We start from the raw sequence: 27,813 nt of genomic DNA, 5'->3' as shown, positions 1-27,813 counted from the left end.
GTCCTCCCATAGCCAGTCTGCATCTGATTTGCTTCCCAGTCTTTGTCCTGACCTCTCATCACTAACTTGTAAACATCCTGAACAGCCAGGCTTCTCAGTTATGCAAGGGGAACCCAGGGACAGCACTAGCAGAGGGTAAATAAACCTTGGGGGAGAAAACTTTCTTTGTGTGTTTAAACAGTATTTTCAGAGGCAGAGGTCAGCCATGATTCTCCTGGCTATATAATCAACAGAGCTGTATTAATCGACAAGTAGTATATATAAGCTCTGGGGCCTCCATTATATTTCTTAGCAGTAGAATTAAGCTCTTGATTTCTTCCACCTTCTCATCCATGTTAACAGTCACCTGTGTCAACAGAGCTCCTGACTAGGAGTGACTCAGCTGCCAGGTCCCATTAGAGCAGGAGAAGCCTTCTTTCCAACCATCTCTTTCATCTTAAAGAGAACATTCTCAGTGAGTCTTGTTAGCCAGTGTGGCAGGTGATTTAAGGTGTTCTGTTTTTTTTGTTTGTTTGTTTTTGTTTTTTTGCGGTACGCGGGCCTCTCACTGCTGTGGCCTCTCCCGTTGCGGAGCACAGGCTCCGGACGCGCAGGTTCAGTGGCCATGGCTCATGGGCCCAGCCGCTCCGCGGCACGTGGGATCTTCCCGGACTGGGGCACGAACCCGTGTCCCCTGCATCGGCAGGCGGACTCTCAACCACTGCACCACCAGGGAAGCTCTAAGGTGTCTTTTACATACAGCTTCTTACCCTTGCCGTCACAGAGGCTGTCATGTAACATTCCTTTAATAAGCCCCTAGAAAATGGCTTTTCTTTTGAGACAAGCTTCCTTGGCAAGAAGTTGAATTCAATAAATTGTCTACCCAGCATGAGATCCCCACCCAAATCACAGGCGGGGCTATTCTTACACCCATTTCACAAAGCTCTCTAGTCCCTCTATCATGCTAGCAGGCTCTGGCCAAGCAGCCTCCTCAGATTGGACACCAGTAGTTTGGAGACTAGTTTCTTGAGTTGCATCCCTTCTGTGCGAGCAGTTCTCTCCGGACCACTGTGCAGGCATCCCTCTCTGCTGAGGTCCCAGCAGCCGTGCCTTTGTTGGACTTTCTCCTGTGGAGTTCTTAGCACTAGGTGATGGCTTTGGCTTATCAAAAAAAGAGTTTGGGGAAAAGTTCCCAGAATACAAGCTCCATGGAAAAACAGCTCACGGACTCAGTCATTTCCTTTGTAAAGACTTCACTGGACTCCCTCTTCAAATCTGTTTTAGGACAAAACCAGGGGTATTCTAACTTCTGTCAGTTTCACCTTCACCTTCATCAGTTATTCTGTCTTAAGGACAGTGTACTCGTGGCAGCTCTCAATCGCCTGATCTATTGCTTCACAAAGAAGGTCTCTCAGGCCAACTACAGAAAGTTGACTGCCGCACGTAGCCCTGTCATTCGCGTGTCTGTCAAGAATGCTACCACTGGGACCCAGCTCAGAACAGCGCTCCAGTCAGGCTTTGCTTTCTTACTGGACAGACTCCATCCTCATCCTCGTCCTTTCACACAGCTGTGTTTCTTTCCTCAGTGAACTGGAACTCCTGCAGCCTCTAGAATCCTGCCAGGGCAGCTCCGGGCAGCCTGTCCCACAGCTGCGAGAACACTTCAACCCACGTGCCTCAGGAGGCACTCGGGCACGTGTGGAGGCTGCACCCAACTCTGGCCCACCTCTGCCCAGTCCATGAGCTGCAGACCCAGTGATATCTAGTCCTGACCCTAAACTTTATCATTTTATTTTATTAGCATCCCCACTGCTGTGTTCTCCCTAAGATGGGGTTGTCTCTCAATCGCATAAGGATACTGGATAAGATGTTGCCACTTAGGGCTTCCAGAACGCCCAGACGCATATTTGGCCATACAGAATAGCCAACACACCAGATCTTTGTATAGCATAATTATTATTATTCTCTATCCACTACCATCAAAGGTTCCACTCAAAGAATTGGCATTGAATATAGAAAAGATGGCATAAGCTACTTTTAATTCATTTTTGCATAAGAACCACTTGAGAGAGTTCTAATTAAAGACACAGATACCCTGTACCCCACCCTAGTGGGCATACAATTTGGGAATGACTTAGCTGGCTTTTGGAACCACAGGCGAAGGAACACATCTCCATCCACGTCTCTACCTCTGCCCTCCTATGGCAGGGTAATTATTGAAGTGTTTATGCCGTTTCCTTTTATTTTTTTTCTCACACACGGACCTCTCAACTCCAAGGAAGTAAGGAGTTGTACTGGCTCGCCTCACTGTGAGTTTCTCCTGGGGTTAAAAGCAGAAGTGGCCCGAAGTGAGGCCTTCTTCCTGTCTTTTGTGAAAGCCTCAACCCACTTCACCTGAGGAAGTCTCATCAGATACTCCAGAGTGAAGGTGATGGCGCAGAGTCATGCAGTGGGATTCCTCCCAGACTAAGAAAGGGACGGAAGTTACAGGTCCTACTGTGGCAGAGAACCGTGCAGAACTGCACGGCACATCTCTGGGGGCGGTGACAGGGCCTTAGCGCGGAGAGGCTACAGGTATATATGACGGCAGGCCCCGTCCTAGACCCTGGGATTCGGCCTTGACAAAGGCTTGTGCCCCGGGAGAGCAGCATGGAGGTGTATTAGAGAAGCAGAGCCAGTAAGACATAAATACATACTGATTTACCAAAGGGAATGGCTGAAGCACTCTTGAGGGTTCAGTAAGCAGTCTTGGCAAAGTCGTCTCCACATCTGTTGTTGGAGCCCAGAGCTCACGAGCTGGTGGTCAGGAAGGAAGGTCATGAGCAGGCTGGAACCCCGCAGGCACGAGGCCTGGCTGACCCGCGTCGGTTCTTGTTGCTTCTGACCTTGGTAACAGGCATGTCCTGCAGAGGCCACAGTCCTTCCTCAAGGACCTGAACACACACACAGCTGACCCAGGAGTCAGAGAAACTGAAAGAAGGTCCAGGGGGAAGGGAGAGCCATTGCAGGCCACGTTGCTGCTTTAGGCCACTAAGATGAATCAGGAGATGGGAAACAATGTGTGTGCTACAGAACGGCTGCACCCTTCCTTCTGGCCTCCAACTGTCCAGAGACTCTCCTTGGAGCGCAAGCCGACAGGAAGCACCAAGAAAGGGGAATTCTGGGAACTGTAGTTCAGTGCAGCCCAGTGGGCACGCAGCCAAGCCCTGGCAGGAAGCAACAAAAGAGGCTGTGGATATGGCAGGGAACCAGTGTGGAGAGAGATGAAGGCCCGCCCTGAACATTCTGTTCTGTGTAACGGGGTGAGAAAACACTTGCACCGTCCTGCGGGGAAGCCCAGTAATTACGAATGTTAAAATATTTCTGCCAGAAAGGAGGACCAAGTTAAAATTATTTTGGTCTAAAGTAATGAGATGAATGTGCTGAAATGTTATACATTGAGGCCTCCAGAAGTTTATATATTTAGACCATTTTACATTGGCTCCCTCCCAAAACTGTCTTTGTTAAGAATTCATTTAATGTTATGACTTGTTATTATCAATCATTAGAAGAAACAACAGTATGAACACCACTGCTATATTTATTGAAAGAGTACATCTCTAATATCAAGGGCATTATTTAGTTTGCTTTTCCCTATGTAAGATTTATGTACAAAGCCAAAGTCAGCATGGCCCAAAGATACCACTGACTGAAGTAAGCAAGAAGTTCATGGGCCATTTCGGTTCAGAAACATATTCGTGAGGATTTCTGGGCAGTCTTCTGATATTTGAATTAGAACAGTGTGTTCTAACGTTTTAGGACGTCTTGGAGACCACGATGTCCGTTCCCACAATAATAGCTATTTATAACAGTCTCCGTAATGCCCTGAATTTGGCTAAGTTTCCTCCCTGGTCAGGACCCACCCCACCACTTTTCCATCAATGACTGGGACCCTTGGCGCATCCTGTCCCAGAGGGTCTGTAACTGTGTTCTTGACCATACTAGAGAGCATCCATCCAAACCACTCAAAGTGTTGAAACAGTCTACTAGAACTAAATTTTTTAAAGAATATCACTGGCCCAGGTTCCAGCTCCTTTTGGAAAGTGCTTTAATCTATGTCATATTCTATAAAAATCCATTTCTCAAATCAAAAGAACTAGTAAGTTATTTTCTCCCTCTGGTATCAACTGCTGGATTGCATCGCTGTCAACACATTTCTTATAATCTGACAGTGTAGTTTACCCATAATTGTCTGGAGATAAGGCAGAGACACTGCCCGTAAAATCTCTGGGTTTTATGAAGAGTCAACCCGAGAGTGTTTGTAAACACTGTCTTGTGCCGCAGAGCCTTTGTCCCTTCAGGGTTGAGAGCTAGAGAGTTAGCCATACACTGTGGGGAAGCCCAAGAACTTGGGCCTGACAGACCAGAGATTGGCTCTGAACTCTGCCGTTGACCAACAGTGGGACTTTCAGCAAGTTACTAAGTCTGCTGAAGAACAGTTTCTTGTCTGTAAAAGGCAAATATTGTTATCTGTCTCACAGCGGGAGTAGCCCAGTTAAATAAAGTACCTGGCAGCACTCATGTCATCATGGCTGTGTGTATGATGATTGGTGTGGACACGAGCGCCACATGTGCCTGTGCACCAGGTTGCATTTCTTTAAAAACATTACGTATGCATACTGCTTTATATAGAAAGTTATACAGAAATAATCTTTTATTAGATAGTACATATATATCCTGTGTGCTGATGTCTAAAAGTCGTAATCAAATATACTTCAAGGAAAGCAATGCATAATCTCTGAGGAAATTCTACCAAGAATGTGAAAAAGAGAAAGGAAAGAGACAAGAAAGACAATCTCCTTATTCTCAACAACCTCCCCCTCCAAAAAGTGCTTGAAAGAAGTGTACCCACCTGAGTGATTAATATTTTGCATGGCCTTTCCAACAGTAGTATCACGTCTTCAAACAACTATTGATGAGTACTGACAAAAGTTTATTTTTGTATTTGGTCATCAGTTGGTTGAGATTTAGGGGTGGGGATGGCAAGGAGAAGTTTGACAGAAAATGGGGATTATACTAAATTTCCTTGCCGAAGATTCTTCCACCTCTGATTACTGGTGCTCAGGGGTAGAGAGCTAGCACTACCCTGGAGAGAATTACTGCCCTGAAAATCAAGAATATGTGCAGCTTTGGCTGTGAAGATGACCAGGGCACAGAAGCCACGAGAAGGTGACTCCTGGTTTGAAAGATAACCACGAGTGCCGTGGCCTAGAGCCAGCCCAGGACCCTAAATTCTGCTCATCTCCCTGAATTCTGAGGACCTGGGCTGCAGGTTCTAGCTGCAAAGCCATAGAAACCTTCCTGTAGAAAGAGAAAAGTGGGCCATGAAGCTTAATACCTTGGGAGGAGAGATGTGAATTTGAATGGCACCCAGTCTCTGTGATTTAGATTTTTTCTGACCAGACACCATGTCCTCGCATCTGGGCAAACAGGAAGGGTACAGTTGAGAGCAAATAAAGACTAAAAGATATCTTTCACTAAAAATCTCTCTAAGGCCTTGAGGACTCAGGAGTGTAGTCTTATACAGCTTATGAATACAGAGAATAAAACATGCAAGGATGATGGGTCCTTTTTTAACTAGGACCAAGAACAGACACAGTGACCTGAGGAATAGGCCGTTTTTCAGCCTGAAACCGGACTAGAGAGAGAAAAGTAGGAAAAAGTTAATACGAGTTGGCAACATCATTAAATGTTAACACCATTTAAATTTTTTTAGTTAATAGGTACAAATGAAGTATTTACTATTTACAAGGCCCTGTTTGAAGCACTTTGCAAATATTCACTCATTTAACTGCCTTAATGCCTCAATGAAGTGAATATTATCTTAATCTCCACTTCTGATGAGCACCTTCAGTTATTTTACATAATATCCATTTCACTGGGTATTAGAAGCTTCTGTGGCACTGGACCCTACAAGTCAAAACAAAACTGGGAGAAAAAGTGGATATAGCTGGTATATACAACCATGAGACATACCTCCAAAGGGATCTTGAGTATATTTGGGACGAATTTTAAGTGGCTAGATCGGCCCATTCATTTATATTGTTGGGATTAAGAAACCCAGATTTCATACCATCTGAAAACATGATTAAAAATAACCTTAGTATCAATTCCAACAATGCTTCATAGCCAAAGGTCACCAACTCAGGTCTCTGCAAGGGCCATGCGGGTACCAGAAGTGAATGAATCTACCCTGGTGTAGAAACACAGCGCCTGCCCCGTGTACAGGGGGAAACAACTCCTCAGATCCAGCCAATTTGCTCAGACCCTCCATTTTTTCAAGAGAAGATAAAAATCCATATTTTATGCTAAATCTCCCTATTTTTAAATGTTAGCAACTTATTTAATTTTTCAAAACACTGTGTAGGTTAAACAAAGTACGTCTGCTCGTCGCTCCGGGATCTTGGGCATCCGCTGTGCAATCTCTGCTCCACAGCCTTTGCCCCTGGCCATGTGGGAAATATCCTTATAAGACACTTGGAGCCCCATCAAGGGCTCCAACCCATGTGCAAGTCATCTTCCTGCTGAGCTGCAATGGGCACAGAGATTTTTTCTTTCCCTCTCTGGCATTTCTTTTCAAAACATTTTGAAAGCACTTCTTTAAAGGCGTCAACTTTATTTATTCCTGTGGAATCTGAGAGGAAACAGCACACTCCATGACTCTTTCCCAGACCCGCCCCCTTCACCGGCCCCCGTGAACCTGTAATTGAGAGTCAGGATTACTCTGAGGTTTCTCTAATTAGTTCAGGCGCCTGGGGCTCCTTCTTTAGCAGTTTCTCGGGCATTCTTCTGCTGTTTGAGGACTGTCGTAAGAAACTTGGGACAGTCTCATTTCCCACTAGCTCCTGTTCCACACTGCTCCGTGCCTGGAGCTCCAAGGGTAGCTCAGTCTGGGGGCACATGCCAGTCCTGGCTGTCCCACCTGGGTCTCAGTTTGCTGTGGGAACCCACAGTCCCTGCAGTCCCCTCGGGCACAAGAGCTGGAACCATGTCTGTCTTGTTCACTGCTACTGACTAACCTTGGCCAGGTGTCCAACACAAACCCCTAGGTAGGTGCCAGTAATCCAGAAAACTCTTTTAGAATGACTCGCTGTAGGAATGAGCAAATTCTCTTTGACATTTTATCACTTTATGTAGTTGACCATCCCATCCTTGCGAAGTCTCTCTGACGCCTCGACTCCTGGGACGCTGCACATGCCTCCTTGCATCTCACGGTGCCGGGCCCTCCCTCTGTGGCCTGATTGTTCTCAGCTGCCCCTTAGGGAGCTCCCAGGCAGTTGGGGCTCTTCCCTGTCTGTGCCTGTGGAGCTGCTGTGGCAACTGAAGGATCTCCGCACACTGGGCTCGACCCAAAAGGGTTCTGTGTCCACATAAGCTTGAAAGACACTGAGCTGACTCAAGTCCCATGTCTTTCCACAGCAGGGCTTCCCAGGGCCTGTGGTTTACTAATGTGCTCTGGGAATTTCCAACAGATTTTTTTTTTTTTTTTTAATTAATTCTGGACGTCTCCTTTTGAGAAGTATCTTTAAGTCAAATATTTTGTGGATCATACCCTGGGAAACCCATTCTAAAGAAAACTAAGCCAACTGAAATAATCCTCGAATGGGCTGTGTTAGGAGAGAAGACTAGGAAGGACCAGGAGTCAGGGACCATATGCTTCCTGACTCTGAACTGGATGAAGGTCTTGGAAGTTAGTGAGCAGTCGCAATCCCTTCAGGAAGTCTCTCCAATTCACTGGGCTGGGCTGTGGCTGAGTCACTTAGCTCTAGTGAACAGGACACATGACACAATTCATGTCCATGAGGAGTCCTTCCTTTTTGATCCAGTCTCTGGGTCTGCCCCAGAGCCCGAGAGGAAAGTGCTCCGTCGGTCTGTTCTGTGTACTTGTGATTGCTTTGATGACACATGAGGGAAGAGGTGTAGAGGACACAAATTGGAAATAAAGCTTGATAATAGAACATTCAGAATCTGACGTAGAAGTCTGTCAGTCACAGAGGAGAAATGAGGCGTGAAAAGATCTGAGACAATAACCTTTGGAAAAGCCAGCAATCAGCAGAGAGACAAAGAAGAGCCACAACATTTTACAGAGGAGGAGCCAGAGAAGAAAGAAGAAAATCAAGACGCTGTATTAGTAACAATAGTAACAGCAGCTAACATTCAGTGAGCACTTACGTTTATTCATTGCATTCATTCAGTGAGCTTCACACTATCCTATGGCATCCTCACAGGAGCCCCTCAGTGAGCCTGGTGAGGTCCAGGAATTGCCCAAGGTCACACAGCTAGTAAGTGGTGGTGGAGTTGGGGACATGGAGAATCGCGGGAAGAGCTTCGGGAAGAAGAGTTAAGTGTCAAATACCACAGGAACGCAAGTAAAATGAGAGCTGGGAAGCATTTTGGATTTGGCAGTTAAAAGTTTTGGCAAGCCCGCTGCAAGTAGAGCCGCAGAAACGCGAACCAGATTATTGGTAATAAGGCAGTGATTAGACTGAAAACAATTAGAAGTATTTGGATATGTAATGTTGATTTGAGGAACTTGACCCCAAAGGAAGTACCTTAATAAACCCTTAATCTGCGTACTAGGCAAGGCCGTGTACTAGTCAGGACACACTAGTTGTTTTAACAACCCCCAAATCTCAGTGGCTTAAAACCGTCGAAGTGTATTGCTTGCGCTCATTCGAGTCCAGTGTGGACGTGAAGGAGGAGTACTCTGCTCCATGTGGTCATGCAGGGCCCTGGGCTCCTTCAGCAGCTGGCTCATCCGTCCTGAGGCCGCAGAGTCTTCTCCTGAATCGGTGACTCCTTAGGCAAAGAAAGGGATTGTGAGTGGCCGATGGGAAGAGGGAGGAGTTAGGGCGAGGCTAGGAGCTGGCGTCCATCACCGCCATCCACACGTGTCTGGCTCTCACATGCTCACATGACCCGACTCTGACCAGAAGGCTGTCTGGGAAGTGGGGTTCAGGTGTGTGCCCAGAAAAGCAAGCAACACGTGAGCCTCTCCCTCTGAGCCCCTCTGCTGTGACTCTTTGTTCTTCCTGTGCTCTCTGGGTACGTGGGAGAGTGGACCGGTTCGGATGCTTAGAGATCCTGGTTTCTTTTCCCCTTATGTCTCAGAAATGAACTTGAAGTCCAGTCTTGGTGTATGCCAGCATTCTTGCCTGCTTCATCTCCCCCAGCTGGCCCAGAGCTGGCCTCTACCTGCGGTGCTGGACTTCTGCTTCCCACAGGCTGGTGGCCTCAAGCTGGCCCTGAACTAAATGGTTATGCGATCAAAGCAACAGAAAAATCCCATGCCCTCTGCCCAGGCTTCCTGTGCTGACGGTTCGGGGAAGGCTCTCACGTAGTGAAGGGTGGTGAGGCGGACAGGCGGGGAACGCGGGACCCATGGAGAAGTTAAGCCCCTGCTTAACTTGGAGCTGAGTAGCAGTGCATAAGAATGTGGGCCTCTTGTGGCCAGATCTTCACATTTTTCTAGAAAAGTCAGAAATCTGATTTTTATTTGAAAACTCAGAATTTTAAAAAATTGGCTCAAACCAAGTGTCTGTGGCCAAACTCTCACAACAGGCTAATCATTTCTGTTTCTGGCTTAGATTCTGTAATGTGACTCTGGGGGCTGCAGCCTCCTTCACCATGAGGTTCCTCACAGAGACCAGAGGAGCCCCAGGCTCTGGTGCAGCCTGAAAAACAAGCATCATAAGGGGAGAGGGTACCTCTGATAAACCTGACCTTGAGACAAGCTGCCGGATGCTGGATGAGGCCCCCAGAAGTGCCATAAGCAGGATGCCCCTTCTTGGTTAGTGCAGTCTAGAGCCTTCCAGGGTTAGGCTGGAGATTGAGTGTGAAGAATCGGTTCCTTGGGCGGGGCGGGGAACCTCTACCTCTCATTACCTCCTGGGTCCTGGCATGCTGTTGCCAAACTCTGCCCACAGCCGGGTTCTAGCACACCCCACTTTACTCTGTGCAATAGTGCGACTGGGCCTTTACGGTCTCAGCAAGTGTTATACTTAGAGAAGGTGACCTGTGCATAAACTAGTTACAGAAAGCCGGGAATGATCTATTCCCATGGGGTATTTATTGCACCTATGATACCCAGGCTTGCAATTTTGACTTTTCTCCCAACAGCTTAAACCTCAGTTGAAAAATAAAATCTTCTGATCGGATCTGAGAAGGGATTTACCAACATGGAAAGGGAAAAGGCTAGAAATAACTCTAGTGTTGAATTGGAATTAGACATATTGGTATTAACTCGGGGATTGTTAATACATACATGCACAGATAGGTACAGAAACAGTTACAGATGTTGTGTATATATGGATGTTAATATCTGTGTCTGTGTCTGTATACATACATGTATTCTCATCTCCATCTGCTGAAGGAGCCTAGAAGCGGTGGCAGCCCAGTAGCAATGAGCATTCTGAGTGCCCAAATCAAATGTGGTTTCTAAACGTCCTCCTTCACTACAAGGAACCAGAGCTCCTCAGAGAAATAGCTGATTCCATCACTGGGTTAGGAAGAGTACAACTTTTTTTTGCCAGAAAATACAAAAAGGCTCAAAGAATTGTAAGGACAGAAAACACAAGGGACAGCTTGAAGGGGCCCCCGCTGCCCCACTGGCCAAATCTAGAAATATTTGAGCATCTGAGCATAAAATGGGCAGCCACTATCTAGCAGCCGTGAGACCCTACACAGTGCTGCCAGCGCCCTGGTGGAGAATTTGAGGCCAGCGTTGAATTTGAAGTATGTAAAGTGGGCACAGAAGTACTTTAGCAACACAACCGATTGTGCTGTCAGTGAAAGAGCCATTGGTCGGGAAGGTCACCTGACAGTCTCTCCAACAAGCAAATCCCCTTCCCAAGTGTGTCCCGGCCTTCCCTGACCTCTGTGCAGGCGCTGCTCGGGTTGGTAGAGAGCCATTTGCTCTTGGACATTTTGATACTACAGGGCAAGACAGTTATAACAAATTACGACCTCTCACCAGTCCACAAATAGGTGCATCTCTCGTCTGTTTTTCAGTGCCCTCTGTCTTCATTTGAAAATCGGAAAGAAAAGTGGATACTTGAAACACCACTGTCCAAAGACTCCTTTCTTGCCTGTGGGGACCAACACTGACCTCAGATGGTCCCCCTAATACTGAGACATTAGCTAAGGACAAACAAAAGTCTGTCACCCTGGAGACACCCTGAAAAGCAGATGCAGCCTGAAGGCTGTGGCGTTTGGGGATTATTTTGTACTCACACAGAAGGACCTAAAGAGTGTGTCTGACAAAACACTACTTATTAGCCTCCCTGCAGCTTCCAGAACAGAAGGGCCACAGGTGTGTGCTGCTGTGAACATCTCCAGAGCCCTTTCTGCACCAGTGGTGCTGGCATGCTACCAAGAGCATCGTTGAAACCAAACCAAAGATTAAAACTTAACATTTGGCTTCTCAGTAATGACAGATGCCCTGCCTCCACCCGCGTGTACTCTTGTGAGACGAGGCCTGGAGGTGTGGCCTCCTTCCCCTCCTAACTCAGTTTAAATACTAGTTCATGTTGAGTAACTGTGCATCGCAAGAAAAGTGATCAGTGCCGTTTTTGCTTCTGTTTATTTCAAAAAGTTTTGCTTATTTAAATGGAAGGCATGCTTGTGATGACTGTGATAGATAAATTCTTGGCTCAAACTGTTGGAATTGCTTCCTGGTGACACTCTGGAGAGTAACTTGGGACGTCTTAGTGGGCTTTCTTTTTGTTTTTTTCTTTTTTGTTTGTTAGTTTTTTGTCCTTTGAGGAGATTTTAATTTTTTTATTTGGTCTTGTTTTTTAATTAATTAACCAGGGGACCGTGGAAAGTCCTTGAGCAGAGGAGGATGGATTGAGTGCCCACTCCACCTCCTAGATCTACTGGGAAGACACATTCCCCATCTGGTGCAATTAGGAAGTAAGAGTAAATGTCTTCTATAAGCCATATGCTCCTTTTTGAAAGTTGCCTTTTTTTCCCCACCCTTCACTGGATCCAATATTTAATGAAACGTGTGAGAGTGAATGAAAATTTCATGCCCCTCATCTTTTCTAGGATGTACCACGTATGTGACTGTGACTTTCAGGGAAATTTGTTTGCTGCTTATGAAGTTATTTTCTAACTTATTTCATTGTTGAATGAAGAAAATTATTGCATCTTTTGAAATAATCCAAGTAGCTTGAGTTCGTAATTACTTCCCTGTTTTGAAATATGCACACAATGTGGGATTATAGCCCATTGAATAAAATAATAACCCATGAGTCCATGTTAATAAAAATAATATAAAGTGGAGAAGGGAAAGCTCTTCTTTAAAAGAGAATGCCAAGCAACATGTGTTGAAGGCATGATAAAAATAATCACCGCTTGGCCACCATCACAGCAGCAGTTGACACAGGCAGGAGTTTTCAGTGCATGTGAGGTTTGGTGGATAGAGGTTTGAGGACAGGATGATTTCACAGCATCTCTCCACAAAACACTGATCAAATACAAAGGGGGAGAAGAAGGCTGACAGTTGCTAACTTGCCCAGGTGATCATGAAGAACATCTTAGTGGAACCAGTGCAACAGCGTCATGTGTCCCCTGATGTGAAACTAGATCGGTAGTCATGTTACAGATCACCTGTATTCTTTAAGATTTGCAGGGACATGAGGACAGGAAAAGACTGAAGGAAACTTATGTGACTGTGATGTCCCCACTAAACACAACACACATCCCTGGATGGGGTGCTGCGCCAGAAAGGAAAACAAGACCGTGGTGGGACAGGTGATGAAACTGGATCAGGGTCTGTGGACTGGATGGAAATATGGTGCAACATCGATGTCCTGACTTGCAGAGAGTTGTGCACTGGCAGCATAGGAGAGCGCTCTTGTCTGGGGAAGTATAGTTAGTGGTAAAGGGGAACCTGGATGAAAGGGATGAGGGAGTTCTTTGTTCTGTTCTTGCAACTTTCCAGTAGGTTTGAAGCCATTAAAAAGAAAAGACGGGAAGAAAATAAAGCAAAATGCTAAGAGTAGTTGCCCCCTGAAGGCCTGCGTTTTAAATGTTTTGTTAAATTTTGGTGTACTTGTCAGATATTCTACAGTAGACATGCCTTTTCTAATTGAGGGATATAATAAAGAACAAACTTTATTGTCTGACTTGACTTCTAGTGTGTACATACGGTCATGACGTTGACTTTCCAACACCATAGAAGTTTCCCTCAGGTGGTTTCCTTGCCCATATCCAGCCCTCCCGCCAGAATTTTCCATTGTTCCATTTCTATCAACTATTTTTAACAGTTCTTGAATTTCATGTAAATGGAGCCACACAGTACGTTCTCTTTTGTGTCTGGTGTCTTTCGCTCAATATACCTATGAGAGAATCATTCATGTTATATCTACCAATGCTTTGCTCCTTTTAATTGCTGTAAAGTACTCCACTGTATGAATATATGGGAATTTATCCGTTCTTTTTTTGGCGGGAATTTAGGTTTTTTTTCCAGTTTGGGGCTATTAAAGTAAAACTTTGATGAACTCCCTTGAACATTTCATTTTGTACAACTATGCACTTAGGAAAGGAATTGCTGAGACATAGTGTAGACCAGGGATCGGCACACCTTTTCTGTAAAGGGACAGATAATAAATACTTTGGGTTTTGCAAGCCATATATTCTGTCATAGCTAGTCAACTCGGCCATAGATGACCCCTGAGCAAATAATTCCTGTGAAACAAAATTTTGCTGAATCCTGAGGCAGATGTTTGGTTTGCTTTAGTAGAAACTGCTGAATGGTTTTCCAAAGTGGCTGCTCTTTTAAAACTCTAAGCAGTACTTCACAAGAATTCGGTAGTTGCTTCACATCCTCACCCACACTCAGAATTGTCAGTCTTTTTTGTTTTAGCCATGTTGTAGTTGTGTAGCATATCTCACTGTGATTTTAATTTGTGATTCCGTGATATTAGTGATGCCGCTGAGCACTTAAAATGTATATTTATTAGTCAGTTGAATTTCTGTGAAGTGTTTGTTCAAGTATTTTGGACGTTTTCGATCGGGTTGTGTTTGTCTCAGATTTGTAGGAGATACTCTGCCTATGAGTCTGCATCATGTATCGCACAGCAGTGTTAACCCAAACCCGGTGACACAGAACAGCATTCGTTCATCATCTGACAGTTTCTGTGGATGGAGAGGCTGAGCGCGAGGCTGCAGTCAAGGTGTGGGTCGGGGCTGCGGTCTTCTGGGCTCCAGCGGGTATGATCTGCTTCCGGGCTCGTGGTTGTCGGCAGCATCCGGTTCCTTGTGGGCTGTCAGTTCGTGGGCCTCAGCTTCTTGTTGACTGTTGCCTGGAGGCTGCCCTTACTTCCTTGCCACGTGGGCTTCCCCAGCACGACAACTCGTTTCCTAGAGCCGGCGAGGGAGGGTGTCTCCTCACAGGCTTATGGACCATAATCACACACATCCCGTCACCTTTGCCATATTTTGTTGGTTACAGATAAGCCGCAGGTCCCCCTACAGCTCCAGGGGAGAGGGTTACACAAGGGTATGGGTACCAGGCGTCAGGGGTTAGAGGGCCCATTTTGGAGTCTGCCTGCCAGAGTCCTTGTCAGACATATGGATCATATGTACCTTCTTCAAGTCTGTAACTTACCTTTTCCTTTTCTTTGATAGAAAAAATGGTTTTATTTCTAACGAAATCAAACGTATCCATCTTTTATTTCATGGGTAGTGTTTCTTCTGATCTGTTCAACACTTCGTTGCTACGTAGGATCATGAGGCTGTTCTCCTGTTGTTTCTTCTAGACGAGGGGTTGTCAGCCTTGGCAGTACTGACGCTTGGGGCTGGATAGTTCTTGGTGGTGGGGGCTCTCCTGTGCCTTGTGACATATTTAACAGCATCCCTGGCCTCAAGATTTCTGTAGCACGTCGGCCTTGTGACATATTTAACAGCATCGAGATTTCCGTAGCACGTCCTCCCCATTGTGACAGCCAGAAACCTGGCCAAATGTCTCCTGGAGCCACAAAGCCCCCTCTGAGAACCACTGTTCTATATGCTGTTAGTTTAAAATTTGAATAGTATGTTACTATCCATCAAAGTTTATGTGGCTGCTTTCTATTGTTCCATAGACATATCTAATTTCTCTCCATAACTTCCCTCGTGAACTGCACTTACTGCTTTTGTCTTAAAGTGCCCATATATGTATGCATCTATTTTTGAACTCTGTTCTGTTCAGTCTGTCTAATTTATATCCTTCTGCCATAAAACACTTTTTAGTAGTTTTTTGCTAAGTCTTGAAATCTGGTCATGTAAATCTTCAAAGCTTGTCATCAAGATTGGTCCAGCTGTGCTAGGTTCGTTGCATTTGCATATATATTTTGAATCAGCACGTCCGTCAACTTTAACACACAAAAAAATCTACTGAGATTTTGATTGGAACTGAAGCTGTAGATCAGTTTGAGATCATCATGGTCCTAGCAATGTTGAATAGTTCAGTACGTGAAATGATAACTCTCTCATGTATTTAGTTCCTTTTAAATATCTCTCAGCAAAATTCTATGGCTTTCAAGGTGGAGGTCTTGCAACTATTTCATTAAATTTGTTTCTAGGTATTTGATATTTTTTATATGATTGTAAAGAACATTATTTTTCTAATTTTATTTCCTAAATGTTGCTAGTATGTAGAAATACATTTAATTTTTACATCAAACTTATGTCTGGTGACCTTGGTAAAGTCATTAGAAGTGGTACTTATTAAATTTGTTTGGATTTTCTCTGTATTCAGTCATTTCAGCTGCAAATATAATTCTACTTCTCTATTTCCTCTATTTCCTCACTATTACAGTGCCGTTTTCCTTGTCTTCTTGCCCTGTATACGATCTCCTAAACGAGGTTGAATAGGAAGTAGTGATAGTTAAAATTCTAGTCTTTTCCCCAAACTTGGGGGGGGGGGGAATAATTCAATATGGTGACATCAAATATTCTGATAACTGTAGATACCCTTTATTATTCTGAGGAATTTGCCTTCTATTTCTAGTTTTCTGAGAGTTTTTACTGATTTTTTTTTTTTTTTTTTTTTGTCTGCTAGTACTATAAAACACTAAGCGTTTATTAAAACATTGCAGCTATGAGGATGGATTTGTCTATTTCTCCTTTTAGGTCATTCAGTTTTTGCTTTATATAAATATTTTGAAGCTATATTATTAGATGCACTAAAAATTTTAAATGGTTGTATCTTCCTGTTAAATGTACCCTTTTATGGTTATGAAATGTTTTCCTTTACTCTAGTAATGTTTTTGCCTCAAAATTTACCTTGTTGCTATTAACATAGCAAACAAGGTTTTGTTTTTGTTTTTGTTTTCTTTTGGCCTCCACGCAGCTTGTGGGATCTTAGCTCCCCAAACAGGGATCCATGCCCTCTGCAGTGGAAGTGCAGCATCCTAACCACTTGGCCACCAGGTAATTCCCATTGTTTTCTTGGTCGGTGTGTGCCTTGCCTATTTTTTCCATCCTTTTATTTTAAAGTTATAAGGGTTTTTTATATTTAAAGTGTGTTTCTTTTAAACAGTACAAAGTTGAGTGTTAATTTTTAACCCAGTATAAAACCTTTGTCTTTTAATGAAAGTTTTTAGTCAATTTATATTATTTAAGGTAATTACTGATATTGTTGGATTTAAGTGTTTTTACTTAGTTTCTGTTGGTCACATCTGTTCTTTGTTCATATTTTCTTCCTTTTTCTGAATTATTTTGGGTTAATTATTAACATTCCATTTTATCTCTTCTACTAGATTTTTAGTTTTTATTTTATTTTTAGTGACTAGCAATTACAGTATACATTCTTGATTTATCTGCACCTGTCATAAATTTGTACTTTGCCTCTTCATGAGTAGTACAATAAACAAGAGCACAACTCCGTTTACTCTCTTCAGCCCTTTGTACTTAGGTTGTCATATATTGTATTTCTATGTAGACTCTAAATCTCATAAGTTGTTATTATTGTTCGTTTAAATGGTCAGTACTCTTTTATATTCAGCCATGTATCTAGCCTTTCACAGATTATTCCTTTCAGCTAGAAAAATTTTCTTTAGTACTTCTTAATCGTAGGTCTGCTGGAAATTATTTATCTAGATTTTTATTTGTTTTCAGATATCTATTTTACCTTCATTTCCAGTTGATAACTTCACAGAATTGGGAATACTAGGTCCTTTAGCACCTTAAAGATATTCCATTGTCATCCGGATTCCAGAGTTTCTATTGGAAAGTTTATCAATCTGTTTTTCCTTTGAAGTTAATGTGTCGTTTAATTCCTCTGGCTGCTTTAAAGATTTTTCCCCCCTGTATCATTAGTTTTAAGGATTATTTGGCCTGTGATGTATCTAAATTTTGACTTCTTGTATTTTTCTTGCTTGGGATGCACTGAGATTCTTAGTCTGTGGATTGAGATCTTTCTTCAGGTTTAGAAAATTCATAACCTGCTTTTGCCCCATTTTCTGTCTCCTTTAGGGCTTCAGCCACATATGTTACATGATTTGACAGTGTTCTTCACATTTTTTATACATTGGTTTTTATTTTAAATTCCTTTGTCTCTGGGTGCTTAGGTTTGGATGATATCTGTTGATCCAATTTTTAGTTCACTAATTGTGTCTTTTCATGTGTTTAGTGTGCTATTAAACTAAAGACTGAAATACAGAGAACAAACTAGTTGTTGCCAGAGGGGAGGGGGTGGAGAATGGAAAAATAGGTGAAGGGGCTTAAGAGGTACAAGCTACCAGTTATATAATGGAATACGTAAGTCACAGGGATGTAATGTACGGCCCAGGGAATATAGTCAATGTTATAATAACTTCATGTGGTACATAATGTATAAAAATATCAAATCACTATGATGTACAACTAAAACTAATATAAGTCAACTATACTTCAATAAAAAATTTTTTTTAATTTTTTCTAACTTGCCATTAACTCAGCATCTCCTGTTAATTTTTTGTCCCTCCTGTCCTCTTAGTATTCTTCCCCTCCTCTTATGCCTTCTGCTCTCCACATTGCCAGCTCTCTTTGGGATTTCACCTGAAATCCACTTCATTACCCTGTATATGTTGATATTTTCAATATGTCTTTTTTTTTTTTTTTAGATTTTTTTGATGTGGACCATTTTTAAAGTCTTTATTGAATTTGTTACAATACTGCTTCTGTTTTATGTTTTGGTTTTTTGGCCATGAGGCACATGGGATCTTAGCTCCCCAACCAGGGATGGAACCCACAGCCCCTGCATTGGAAGGCAAAGTCTTAACCACTGGGCCACCAGGGAGGTCCCTCAATATGTCTTTTCTTATCTGAATCGTAGATATTGTAAATAGGCTTGGGGAGAATGACAGTAACTTTTACTAATTTACTTTAAATTGGCAGCAGTAGTTCAAAAGGTTTTGAATTTCTAGATTAAGGCAATGGATTGTTCTATTAATTCAGCCATTTAATACAGAAGAATTTGCTGGCTTTTGAGTCAACATGGCAAATCGAAGACTCAGTAACTTTTTTGAAGTGAGCTAAGCAAATGTTTACTTCAGTAAAGAAGAGCAAATGTGAATCCCACACTTCTGATACCTTGGCATTGCTTTCTATTTTGGCTAAAACAGTGATTCTCAGAAAGGTACTCCTACAGAATAGTTTCCCAAGGAGATGGGTTATCGTGCTCAAGTGCTCAGGTTTTAACAACAGTTCTTTCCCAATTGCCTGGGGAAAACTAGATGAATTGAAATGCTTTCTGGATTTTAAGATCCCCACCCCACCCCACGGTGGTGCCCACACCCACGCAAGCTACTGCTGCTTGTCTGTTAGCAAAAGAAGACAGCCAAGTCTAATGACTCGACAGCAGCAGATATTAACAGGGAATCCTAGCTGGATGGTCCTGATAAATCCGATGGCATTTTTTCCACATATATCTATCATTTTATGTGTACAGAATTGTTCCTGGCTTCATGAGGAAATAAACTCAGTATTTGTGGGTTTCTAAAATGAATTCTTTGATTTCTAGTTGATCTACCATCTAAACAAAGTTGTGACTATTATTGCAGACCGTGACACAGATCAGTGGCCCCTCGTAACTGCAAAATTATAGTGTTTAAATTCAGTCTTGCAGCATCCTCATGCCACCTAATTCTATATTCTTCCAAATTCATCGGCCGACCCAGCCAGCCCAAGAGGGACTCCTGAACGAACACTAAAGAAGGTCAGTGCTCTACAGCAGGACTGTACCTCCCGTTGCCTCCTCTGTGGACTTTCTCATCTGGTTTGGCCGCTTAAAACCACAAAGTCACAATGTTTCTTTCCTCCTGTATATGTCGATTTGAAAAGTGGTTGTTCCTGTCTAGGAAAACTTGGCCTACGTAATGCCAAATGAACTTCTCCCAGGCTTCTTCCTTTGTTGATGGTAGTGCTGGCTATGGATTGTCAGGTTACCATTGTTTTCTTATCCGTTTACGTTTGTGTATGTGTGTGTTGACTCGAATGACATACCATTCAACCTCAGGTCAACAAAATGATTTAAACCACTATCTCTGTGGACCCATTTAAGATGAAAACACAGAAATCAAGTGCTATGAAATAATGAAGGCAACATCACGCTTCAAACTGTTAGTCTGCAGGAATGAGGCTGGACGCTGGGCTGGCGTGGAGGGGAGTAAAGCCATCTCAAAACGTTTGTCACATATGGAAGCCGCGTGCCCAGGTGTTTGTGGTATAGATTATCTTGCAGGAGACTTCCTGCCTCCACTGAGAGAACGCACTTGATATTTATGACCCATCTGTCAACTCAAAGTTTCCCTTGGTTTTTATGTTCCTAGTGTTCCCTATCTTTGTGGTCACAAGAAAGTCAAGCCGTAATTGGTTACCATGGAGATATTATCACTCCTTGCATGGTGAACATTTGAATTCCACTCGTTTTCACCTTTAAGTGTATTAATAAATTGTTCAGATTATCTTTTCCCTGGGTGGATTCCATGTTCACTGTTGTTACTTTTTCCAAATGTCTAGTTGCCTCTAAAGTTACTCTGTGAGAGGTAAGAATATACCTTGGCTGGTTTGAAATCAATAACCAAGACAGCATGACCCAGCACTTCATGGAAAATAAGTACCAGTAAATGTACTGACTGAGAGCCAGCTACCTTAACTTATCCAACTAAAATTCTACCTGTTACTACCTAACAAGTGAAAAGTGAAAAATTCATTTGGTTTTTCTGGTTATTTTTCACAGCCTATGTATTCCGTTTCCCACTAAATAACTGCTAATTTCATGCCACGTAACTAGACAATTGCGATAGAGAATATGAAAATAAAGTGAGTTTCAAACAGTGTCTGTGCCAGGAGTTCTGAAATAAAGAGAGGTGTGTGCAAATCAGCGGCCAGGCGTCCTCTGAGGCATCCAGCCCCCAGGACGCTGCCGTTCCTCCGGGATGTTTTTGGAGATGCTCTTCTGGCCCGTGGCTCCTCCTGTGGCCTCTCTCTGAGTGATGTAACCCACAGTCATGGCCTCAGTGGACCCTAGGCAGGTGTGTGCGCTTGCCCCCAAACATCCCTCCAGAGCCATACCCCCGTGTTTCCAACTGGCCCAGGGACCTTCCAAAGGCCACGTCAGGGACTTCAAATGCAATGTGACCAAATGTAAACTTTTGTCTTCCCCCCCTAGGTCAGCCTGCCTCCCTTTATTCTTCACCTGTAGGATGGGCTGCACACACCCTCACTGCCCAAGCCACCCGTCCTCACGTCCGATGCCTGTTCTGGCTCAGCCCCTCAACTCTTCCTCCTTGTAGTGCAGTAGCCTCCTTACTGTGACCTGTCCGTAGTCTTAAACCTCATCAAATCAATCCCTCAAAATCTTTCTGTGCTACGCAAATTGTACTAAGCCTTTCCCTTGGTAAAAATTCTTCAAGATCTTACCCTAACCTAGGACAAAATCTACTCCTTTTTACAGACCACCAAGTTCTTCGTAAATCTGGACCTTAGTTCTCAAATCAACACCATCTTTTAAATTTCATTGCTTTTGAGGTGTTTGTCTTTTCACATTTTATAAAAATAATACATATACATAGTCTTAAAAATCAAGTAATACAGAGGGAAGGTGGTGAAAAGCACAAGTTCTTTTTCTAGTCCTTTCCTCCCCAGTTCAGATCTCCAGGGCAGGCACTTTTCATCACTCGTTTCTAACTCTTCTGGTGTTTACCAGTGTATTTCTACATGATATACTTCTACTATCATTATTCACTTAGCAAGTTTAGGGGACCCACTTACCTGCATTCTCCACCTTCCCCCAATATAGTTATAGCACCTATTTATCTCTCTACTAATTACCTTTCTTAACTTCAAATAATATAGTTAAATTTTTATCTCTTACAGCATCAACTCTAGATATTATCTTTCAACACTTCAGATTGTATCCATAATACGAGCACATAGCCTTCCTACCCCTCCATCACCTCCTCTCCCCACTCTTGCCCACTCCTTGCCCCTTTGTCATATGCACTTTTACAATCTTTATATGCTATTTGGAACAATAATTAATTCTTCTGTTCTTTGTAGGTGGATTTTTAAGGTTTTAAATATCAATAATGTACTGACATTATTATATCTGTGTAAATACTGTTCACCGCAGAGCTAGTGTGTTATGATCATGTGTCAATTCCTTTACAGCTTTTATTTTCTGAAATATCTAACTGCCTTTCTAACATTTCCTCCCTTTGTCATATTCTTAAGTTCATCCAGCATCTCAACAGTACTCTGAGGCCTTATGGATCTCTTTTTCCCCAGGAGATCTCCCTCCTGGAGTTGTCCGTCTTCCTGCTGCAAGCTGGACGGATTTTTCTCTAGACCTGCTGCATTCTGTCACTCTGGACTCTTACTGTTCAACTGGGCCTTTGTTTTCTGGATCCTTTCCTTTGTCTACTGTCTCATTTGGCTGGAACATGAGCAGCTTCCTAAGAAGCAGTGCACAGTGCATGAGAAATGAAATTTCTGCATCTTGGCGTATTTAATAATGTATTTACTGGCTCTTCGCACTTGATCGACAGTATGGCTTGTATAGCATTCCGAGTTCAAGATCACTTCTTCTCTATTAACAGTATTGCTTAAGGCCCATCTTATTCTCCCTTCTATAGGAGTCCTGTGGTTTTCTTCATGGACATTTTAGATAGTCCCTCTATCCTTGGTTCTGTCAAACTTCACATTGCTGTCTAAGCATCAGAGGTGCTTATGTTTCGCTTTATGTTTTTTTATTTATCGTGCTAGACATAGACTAGGACCTCTTAATTGGAAAATTGAAGTCTCTCTACCTCCCTGGGAAATTTTAGAAAATTATTTCTGTGATAATTTCTCCTCCACAGTTTCTATATTATCCATGGAAACCCCAATCACTGGATATTGTACTGAATGGTTTCATATATATGAAATTCTGGGAAAAGCAAAACTGTCATGACAGAAAGCAGATGAGTGGCTGCCCCAGGGCCCTGGTGGGCAAATGGGATTGTCTCCAAGGGGACATTTAGAGAGATGAAAATGTTCTATATGATGATGATTTTGGTGGTAGTTTCATAAATTCATACTTTTATCAAAGCTCATCCACTTGTAACACTTAACCATGGGGTACATTATACCTCAAAGAAAATAACTCTTTTTTTTTAAGTTCCTGAGTCAAAACAGAGTAAAAGGTATAATGAGATCCATAGCAGAATTTATATTTGTGTAAATTAAAAGTAACCACAGCGTAATCCATACAATTAAATATTTCAGCCATAAATAGAAAAGAAGTATGGACACATGCTACAGCATGGGTGATCCTTGTTCTCAGTGATGCTGAATGAAAGAAGCCAGACACAAAAGGCCACATATTGTGGGATTCAAGTTATATGAAGTATTCAGAATAGGCATATTTATAGAGACAGGAAGCAGACTTGTGGTTTCTAGGGCCTGGGGGAGAAAGGAATGGGAGTGACTGATGAATGGGTGTAGGGTTTTTGTGTGGGGTGATGAAAATGTTCTAGAATTAGGTCGTGATGATGGTTGCACAACACTGTGAGTAAACTAAACGCCACTAAATTGTACACTTTAACATGGTTAAAATGGTACATTTTATGTTATGTGTATTTTCCCACAACAAAGTACATGTATACTTTTCTGCTTGTGGCACTGATAGAGTAGCTTGTATTAGACCAAACTTTCCACCAAGACCTCTAAAAACAGAGTAAAATTTAGAAAACAACAACAACAACAAAGGTTTTAAGGATGGTCATCAAAGATTGGCCAAGGCAGGCAGGACATGAGGGATGGTGGACTCCCACATGGTCCCCAGTGATCCTTGCCTCATGGTATCCATGCCTTTGTGTAATCCCTTCCTCTTGAGTGTAGGTGTGACTTCTAACTTGCCTCTAACCAGTGTATCATAAAAGTGACGGGCTGTCACTTCTGTGATTCCATTACGTGAGACTGTAACGTCCCCCTTGCTAGCAAACTCTCTCTGTAGCCTTCTCAGCATGTAGACATTTGTGTAGATGAAGCAGCAGCCATGTCCGAGTAGGCCATGTGGAGGGAACTGAGGGGCTACAGCCAAACGATGGTGGGAAGTGAGCTCTCAGCCCTGCAGCCCACAAGGATTTGAATCCTTCCAGCAACCCTGAGTGAGCTTGGAAGTGGGTCCTTCCCTGGTCTAACCTTGAGATGAGATCCTAGCTCCAGCTGACACCTTGACTGCAACCTCATGAAAGATCTGGAAGCAGAGGACCCAGCTAAGCCAGGTCTGGATTCCCGACCCTAAGAACCTGTGAAATAATAAATGTGTGTTGTTTTAAGCCTCTAAGTTCATGATAATTTGTTACACAGCAAAAGAAAATTAATACAAAGAGCTAAGCCCAAAGTTAAGGGCAATATACTGAGGTGAGCTGAACCTTCTTTATCCCCCTTTCCCTCAAGAAATAAATGGCTCATTTTCAGTGCAAAAGGTTGCGACTGAGCAGAAAATAGCTGCCTGGAGCTTTTTGCAGTTGGGAGGCAGAAGTGAACGCAGGGTTAATAAGGCAGCCAGGGCTTGAGGTGCCAAGATCCTAAAGTCAAGGGAACTACAGAGAACATTCTGTATTATTCCATATTGCGTCTGTCCTCAAGGAATTTGCCGCATGGTAAACTGCTCTGGGTCGAGAGGCCAAGAAATGGCGCAGAAAATAGTTGCTAAGTGGCTACCTGATGAAACAGAATTTACACAGTCTCACAGAGCTGAGGAAGTAAAACTGCAGATCAGGATGAGACAAGGAAGAAGGACCCTTGTGAATATTTCAGGTTTTTAGCAGAGATCCGTAAAGTGCCAAGCCCTAGATGTAAGGACAGAATGGAAGACCAGCCCTCAGATAGCCTGAAATTCCCCTTGAATCATCTCAAATCCTGATTGGATCAGTTTTTTGCCCCTAGTCTAGGTACTGTCTAGAGGGAAATGAAATCATGTCTGGGGAAGCTAGAAATAGAAAATAAAGAGAAAATAGAGAAAATCAGTGAAATCGAAAGGTGGTTCTTTGAATAAATTACAGTGTATGTCTATGATGGAATATTATGCAGTCATTAGAGCAAATACACACACAGACACACACACACGTGTTTTTGTATGTATTTGTTGACCTTAAGCATCTTCCTGACATTTTATTAGGTGAAAGCATCAAGTAACAAACCAGTTCATACTGTATGATCCCAATTTTGTGATTAGACGTAAAATAATGCCTTGCACAATGTATATGAATTGTAGTTTTTCCAGGTACAGGTATTACATGTGACTTAATCTTATTCAGATATTTTTTCTTCTTTATATATTCTGCATTCTGTGAATTTTTAATAATGAACATATGCCTTTTAATCAGAAAAAAATACAAAATGTTTCTTATTTATAAAACAAAAAGCAAAGTATTTCCTAAGTTATAAACTTAGGAGCAAAATTTGCTATTCCTAGCATGACTGGAAGCTACTCCAGAAGAGGAGGAGAAAGATGTTCTTACATTCAAGTTTGACAAGAATCCTTATAACAAATTGGACATGCTACATAATGTCAGGCCATGGGCCCAACTTCCCAGGAGTGGACAGCAGGTACCCCACCTACCATCCAAGTCATGTGAGGAAAAGTACCAAAGGGACTTAATGTAGTTCTAGAGTTCTGTCCTTGCTGTGCTACAGATAATCCCCCATGCCACACCTATTGTCTTAGAGTCTCCAGGGATGGAGCCTGAGCATCTGCACTTGTTCAGAGCCACTCAGGAAATCCTAGTGATCCTTGAGAGTTGAGGACTTAAAGCTCTAAACTGAAGAAACATGAACAATGAGCCTGTTAACTAAATAGAGGAAGGCGTGCTTTGATTCTGCAGTCGAGTAATGCAGAGCACGAGAGAAAACAAAAAAAATTAATTTGAGGAAAAGAGAAACCTTCCCTTTCCTCACTAGAAACATTTTAAACTTTGATTTTGAATTTCCAAAGCGTGTGGGAAAATGTTTGGGGTGAACTCTTTGGTTGTGGCTTTCTTTTTTTATCCTCCATCCTCTTCCCAGGCCAAAAGCCATTTGCTTAGTTGGGAGGATGAAAAGCTGCATGTAGTGGATCACTTCCCTTCATAGTTCCATCTGGAAACTGTGGAGCCAAGAACTAGGGGAACAAGGTGCCTCCTGCCCCTGGGCCCAGTCACCCAGACTTGTGTCCCTCCCCTTCCCTTGCCCCTTGGGTCAGCGGTGAGGGTGAGTAGGGTGTTTGGCTGTGGACTCCCCGCCAGGACGACGGCTCTGCCTCCCCCTCTGCCACAGGGCACAGGAGGCCACCGTGAGGCCCCTGCTGGCCTGTCCCGTCCCAGAGGCAGCAGTGTAACAATCTCATTTCTCTCTGCTGGGCCCATGTGATGGCGAGGGAGTCATGGGGAGAGAGGAGATGAGTGAGAGTGTGCTGACCACTCACCCTCACAGATGGACACTGGCAGTGACCCCTGTTCTGTGCTGGGGAAACATCTTAATCTTCTGGCCTTAGAATTACCTTCATAAAGCCAGAGGGCAGATAAATATTCTCATCTAGAATATTGGAATATGTATATTACCTCATTAGCAAGGACTAGCTTACAAGTTAATATAGCATGCCTTAGGATGAGTTTAGAGAGCTTGTTATGTTTTTTGTATGTTTGCTTTTTCCCCCAATTAAGTTAGCCCTGACTTCCACGTGAGGTTCTCAAATGAAATGATTTGGAAGTGGATTGCAACAAGAGAATATAAAAGCCTGTTTCTTTCACATTTTGAAGATCACTTATTGAAATTTAAGCATAAGCTCCTTGAGAGTTTGCTGGAAGAGAAGAAATGGAGGGGACTACATATCTTCCCCCTTTTGTGTGGTTTGAACTGATTATCCAGCAAATGATGATAGCTCTGATTAGACTCTTCAAGCATTGGTGTGTTCTGCTAACTTTCTTGGGTGGACTGCCTTTCTTCGTATCACTGGGGACATGATATGACATTTCTGCATCTTAATTCCAGGCAAGTGAGTCAATACAACTTTACGTGATAACATGTCAGAATAAAACGTCACCATTAGCTTCCGATGATAGAGGATATTTCTCATCTTTCTTAAAGTGCTTACCTCAAAAAATTGTTGTTAAATGCTGATATAAATTTCTAGGTTGTATTTTCTTCATTTTGTGAGTTTCTCTTTGGAATTATATTGGCAGGTATGTCTGGGCTAATTGCGCAGCTGGTATGATGCGTTCGGTGCACCTGTGCTGGAAAGTCATTTAAATCCATTGAAAGGTCAGCACTGGTGGCCAAGGGAATCCTGTTTTGCATCATCACAAAATCATGGGCTAAATTCTCTAGAGTAGCAGCGTTCAAACTATAAGTGGCTTTGGATGTTTAACAGAATGCATTTCCAGACCCATGCTTGCATCCATGCTGTGAACTGTGTACTGCGGGTACGGGTTCTCCTTCCCCACCTCCCCTTTCACGGTCCCCCTTCTCACTCTGTAAAAGAAAGGCCTACTGGTCTTCCACCCCTAACCTCACTATGATATATTGCTCTGGGTAGACAGACCCCTAGGTGCAAAACAAAGGATCCATTCAAAACCTTGGAATCAGTGATGGGAAATGACCAGGTGAAAATCCTTATGTAAATCAGGTGGTTTCCAGTCCTTTGCTGTCAACAAAATTGAAGGATGATGTAATGGAGTTATTAGCTGGTAGATCACTAAACATCGTTTTGGAGGACTGAATTGCACTGTAATTGTTGGCATTATAACTCAGGATTTCAAAGAATTAAATGGCAATACTATAATAATATTATTTCCATTTCCCATCTACTTATTGATGTGCTTACATCAACAAAAATTAAAATAGCAATAAATAATATTCATCCATGAATATATAAAAACTGTATAAAGCTCCACTAATCTCACTGAGTTGCATTTCCAATAAAATACTTTCTTATATTTAGTAACTATCCAAAAAATCTAATACATAACTGTTGTTTTAATCAATTGTGTTTTCATAGTAATTATGATAAATCAACTGAGAATTTTTTAACATTTAAATCCTCAGAGGAAATTTTTTAAAACAATAGTTCATATATATCTTTTGCCAAGAAGTATGATAGGATTATTAATAAATGGCTTTTGAGAATTGTGGGCATGAGTTTAAGGAGGAAAAACAATGATTTAAGCTGCTTGTTAAAGATGAGCTCATTCCTGTATTTTTTAGAGAATGATAGTAGGTATTAAGTCACCATTGTATTTGGATTCATCTGGCTAGATCAAAAGATGATTTAGCGGTTTTAAAGTTTTTACAGTATACTAC

The sequence above is a fragment of the Phocoena sinus genome, chromosome 18, assembly GCF_008692025.1.
Source record: "Phocoena sinus isolate mPhoSin1 chromosome 18, mPhoSin1.pri, whole genome shotgun sequence".
Taxonomy (NCBI): domain Eukaryota; kingdom Metazoa; phylum Chordata; class Mammalia; order Artiodactyla; family Phocoenidae; genus Phocoena; species Phocoena sinus.
This window is presented reverse-complemented; position numbering follows the sequence as displayed.